Source organism: Octopus bimaculoides, chromosome 2 (assembly GCF_046866305.1).
Source record: "Octopus bimaculoides isolate indiv1 chromosome 2, ASM4686630v1, whole genome shotgun sequence".
NCBI classification, from domain to species: domain Eukaryota; kingdom Metazoa; phylum Mollusca; class Cephalopoda; order Octopoda; family Octopodidae; genus Octopus; species Octopus bimaculoides.
The window spans coordinates 88,258,864-88,264,177 of record NC_142929.1 but is presented as its reverse complement, the minus strand read 5'-3'; the positions used below and the strand labels follow the sequence as shown (position 1 = coordinate 88,264,177).

Here is a 5,314-nt window from a genome sequence, read left to right as displayed (position 1 = left end):
CTCAAATTATCAGAGTTTCAATCCAGAGTCTACAGATATGATTTATAATTATATCTATGTGCAGAGTACAGTTTATCAAAATGCATTATATTTGCTATCGATATCACTGTGCAACAAATTTCAGGTTCAAAAAAAGTACAAGTGAAGTAAAATTTGTTTCTGAGTCAAAAAATTGTCCTGATTCTGATTCTGACCTTTATTTCTCCAGATTAGGCACCGTTTTCCAGTACCATGAACCATATGTTTTATAATATACTGCATAACATTGTGTATTGAACACACCATTGCAAATGATGAAAGTTACAAAAACAAAAACAAAAGTTTGGTTGGTATAACAAAACATATATTGGTTATGAATTAAAAACACACCTGTTAATTTAAACAACTTTTGTCCTTCTAAGCCTCTTGTGCAGAGTGTGATCTTTTTTTATACTCCAGCAGTAGTCTGCCAACATGCCAGGGTTCCATTTTCCTTTGAACCGTCGCTCCATCACGGAAATATCCTGATGGAATCTTTCGCCATGTTCATCACTCACATCACCAAGATTTTCCGCAAAAAATTCCAAATGAGAGTGAAGCACATGAACTTTTACAGACATGTTACATCCTATATCATGATAATGATTCAGCAGATCATTCACAACTTGCAAATAGTCTTCTGAAAGATGGTTGCCCAGGAAGTTATGGCAAACTTTCTTCAATGACTCAAAGGCAAGCTTCTCTTTTCTTTTGAGATGTGTGATGAAGGTTTCATCAAGTACAATTTTTCGAATTTGGGGACCTATGAAGAAACCTTCTTTAATTTTAGCTTTACTCAGGGAAGGGAACTTTTCTGCAAGATATGCAAATGCGGAGGATTCTTTGTCCAAGGCTTTCGCAAATTGCTTAAACAAACTAAGTTTAATATGCAAAGGTGGTAAAAAAAAATCTATCACTTTTCACAAGTGGTTTGTGCTTGATGTTGTGTTTTCTTTGCTCAGTTTCATCTTGCGTACATAATGTTCAGCTCTTGCTCTGGAATTCCATAAGCACAGGATGCAGCAAAATTTAGTATAGCTAAGCTGAAGGCCAGTAAGCATGGCCGCAACCTTAAAATCTGCACATATATGCCAGGTATGGTCATCATACTGTATGCTTGTTAGAATTGCTTTCAGATCTTCATATGATACTTTCATGAATATTTTCTTGATATGGCGTGTAATACTGCGCTTTTCTTTAGCAAAAGTCAATTCCCCACATATATAACAGAATCTGTTTGGATCATTCTTGCACTGTCTTGCACTCATTGTTGAAAACAAATAAGATCTGAAAGATAAAAAATAACATTAAACACAAGCTTTGAATCACATTGTAGATGTTACTAAGATTGGTCTCTAGCCCTGGGTTGAAACCCATTTTACAATGCAGTAGAGAATTTTATTTAATAATAATGACAAAAATGGTATACAGTGACAATTCTGTAGAAACCATGCCTAATTCAACAAAAAGAAGGCCAGAAATGGATTTCCCATGTCATTTTGCATATAAAAATGGCCACAGATCTCTTGTACTTTTTTGAGTGTTGCACAATGTATTTACTGTCCAAATCAAAAGAGGTATATGAACAGTCATTCATTAAGAGTCATACCCGATTGAAAGCATGCAAGAAGGAAATGGTTGCTTTGGGTATCTGCCAAAATTTAACATAACTGCAACTTTTGTATAAAAAGAAAACCAAAACTTTGAGAAAAGAAAACGTCTAGGCGAAGCAAGTTCGTGAAATTAGTTGCTACCTATTTTGGCTTTTATAATTAACGGCACTACAACTGAGTTCTCGAAGAGGACAGGAAGGTGGGCAAGTATATGGCAATATGTGAGGAATGTTATCAACACATGATGATATCGTCAGTGAACAGATAATGAAGGGATACTGTAATACAAAATATATTTATCACTATGTTCAGAATAAGTTCTTGATTTCTTTTTTTTTTTTTTTCTGTCGTGACCTTAATAAACAAATGAGCGATAGTTCGAGCAGTGTCTAAACCTGGCTCTTCGCAGTAACTGTAGATGAAACAAAGGACATTACAAAAACCAAACAGCTTTCATTTGTTCTGCATGAAGTTTTTGGCAATGGTATCTGTGAAGAATTTATTAGATATCAGGTAACTTTTAAACTCGACACCGAATTGCTTCTACCGTTCATAGATTCAGTACTAAAATTTATTGGTATTGACGACTAGTTATATGTTGTTCAAAGCTATGATGGTGCTTCGGTCATGATCCAAAGATCCCCGATAATCAACTAAAGCTGCATGCTCTTATCTCATTAGCAATCCATGTCGACTCAATCTATAATGGCTGTGACAGCGTTAAAATGCTATGGTTGCGAGATAATTTTTCGACTTAATGAAGTGTGACGAAAATTCCAAATCTACCTGTCTGTGGTTCGGTCCACTCTGAGTACCAGTTTAAGCACATCATAACTTCATATGGTTACAGGCAAAACATGTAGACAACCAATGGAGCTGAAAAACTTGTCCAATATACGCTGGCTTGTGTAATAATTTTATGCTGTGCATAGTACGCTCCAGTTTATTTTGGATATTCTTTCATATTTCTGGGAGGTTACCTAGCCATCTGAAAAACAATATGAAAGTAAATCGATAAATTGGTAAGACCTTTCTATCACTTTTGTCTACAAAAGTTTGTATTCTCCTTGCCCTCTTTGAACAAGTTCTGCTACGAACTAAGCATCTGGTAAAACCGCTGTTATCTTCTTTACTGGATATGAATGTAAGTGAAGTGATATCCAGTTGCACTGAGAATCGTGATGTGACGCGAAATAAGATGGATGACGAAGATATTTGGCATATGACTCTTTTAACTCTTTTACTTGTTTCAGTCATTTGACTGCGGCCATACTGGAGCACCGCCTTTAGTCGAGCAAATCGACCCCAGGACGGGCAAAATTATGAGACAAATTGCCGGCTTCTGACAACCTTACTGAGTGCATCTTGGTGGTCATTGCGGTTGCAGGAAATCGGCCAATAAGAAATAAAAAAGTGATCTTTTCGCCGATTTTCGTCGTGTTATCTATATTCGTGTTTTGGATTAAATTTACTCAGAGCACCAGCACCACTTTTTGGTGGGAAACCCATATTATGATAAGCCTTTCCCATCTTAATTCCAAAAGTGACCAGTTTCTCAACATTGATGGTCTAAAATTCATATTTGAGACATATATACCGAACTTGAACGACTTGAATACAGAATGCCACTATACAATGCGTGTCATAGAGCAGAAGACACATTTTGAATTCACTGACCAAATTACATCTCTACAAGACATAACTTCTTTGAACTGTTCAAGCTGCTTCAAAGTGTTATAATGCTGCCTGTAGGTAGTGTGGACTGTGAACGCCATTTTCCCAAACTGTGGAAATGATCGAGATTTATTTGTGGAACACCATGGTGAGCAACGGACAATTTAGGAATTATAAGCCATGCATAGACGACATGCCAAAAATCTGATTAGTAAAGATGTTGTCCTTCGTTTCGTGATAAACTCTAACACAAAAAATCACCGCTGTGTAGTTTGTGTTACTGCAAACTCGTAACAAGTGTTGATATTTTTCATTGATTAGTTATTATAATTTTGTAATTACATCAAGAAGTGACTGAGACTTTAATTTATTTATTATAACTTTTATAATATAATAAATTATAGTATAATTTATCATAATTAAATTATCATTTATATAAGAACTTTGACCTTTTCAGTTATATAACCATAGTGTCACCCTATACATATCTATGTAAGAGAGAGAGAGAGAGAGAGAGAGAGAGAGAGAGAGAGAGAGAGAGAGAGAGAGAGAGAGAGCGAAAGAGAGTACAATATTGAGTGTAACAATAGCTTCAACAACACTAATAAGAAACACAAAAATGAAACTACATGTGAGTGTCACAGTTTGTGCAAACTTATCCATCACAGTTCCAGCCATTATATGAAAAATCGCATCTAAAGATCCAGTCACCTGTGGAAAAGCTCTGAGCTTTACTAAGATTGCATCCTAAACATCATTTCAGTCTATCAACATAAAAACAGACATACACACAGTTACAGAAGTAACCGCAACATTGACGGTTTCACTAGCCGCAAACACTGTGCTAGGATGCAAGGGACAGCAACTATCACGCTCAAATCGAGTCCACCTTTTCCGATTTTGCTGTGGTCACTGCTTGAACCAGTGATCGAAGAGAGACAGATATATCGGTATAATGTAATATCTCTAGCCCGTCACACTGCACCCCATATAACTCATCACTGAAGTAAGAGTGTACCATACAGTCCTCAGTTAGATAGAAACATGGTATCACTAGATAAATAAGTCACTACTGTAACTCTTAGCCGTTAGACCAACAGCGTGCCATATCCTATACTCGACTAGGGCAGATCTGGAAACATATTATGACGTTAGTAAATCTAACGAACGAACCAACAAAAGGCAAGCAATAACAACTAAATTTGTTTTCAACTAGACCTCACTGTTCAGAGAGAAGAAAGAATACATTACAGAATCTAGTGCCTAATGCATAACTTTATTACAGGCCTACAACAGGCCTACTCAGAGTAGATACAATACTAAATAACATCATAACAGCGAAAAACGTCCAAACTTTCATTATAAATAGAATGAAGAAATGCATATGCCAGCTGCATTAAATCACTACTGCTACTACTTTACTAATGCTGTTACTTTACCGTTGCTGCTGTCACTATTGCTGTCTCTACTGCTGCTGCTGCTGCTACTGATGAAGATGGTGATGATGATCGCATACGTCATCTTAACTAAATTAGGTTGCTCGTCCAATACTATATACTCCTATCTTGCCACAGCAACTATATTTCTAGAGCACAACACCACAATTCTTTATCCGACAAAACCACGAAATGACAATTAAAAGGAATCATAGTGATCGTTGTCGTAAACATCGCTGTCGTAAATTGTGTGTATTTATTAGTGTCGTCACACAAACCTTAGCAACGGCTTACTTTGACGTCAGAAGAATCGCCATGCTGTTTCATAATATTGATTTTATGTCTAAATTTAAAACACCGGCTCTATGTTTCTGTATAGGTATATATTCATATTGCATTAACATACGAGCACACGAAAGAAAAATTTTGAGAAGCAAAGGTGTTATTTGGAAAATAAGAAATTACTTAAAATTAACTAGAGGAAGACATACATACATAAATACATACATACATACATACATACACACATCCATATATCATACATACAAACATACATATATACACATACATAGA

General features: G+C 35.9%; 1 long non-coding RNA gene across 1 annotated transcript; it reads right to left on the bottom strand.

Moving 5' to 3' along the window:
* Positions 1-321: 321 nt before the first annotated feature.
* On the bottom strand, positions 322-4,977 carry LOC106875782 (uncharacterized). Its single transcript, XR_001410160.3, has 3 exons — positions 4,745-4,977; positions 2,418-2,619; positions 322-1,305 (listed from the first exon to the last, which is right to left on the bottom strand). It is a non-coding gene; the product is annotated as an uncharacterized LOC106875782 (long non-coding RNA).
* Positions 4,978-5,314: the final 337 nt, after the last annotated feature.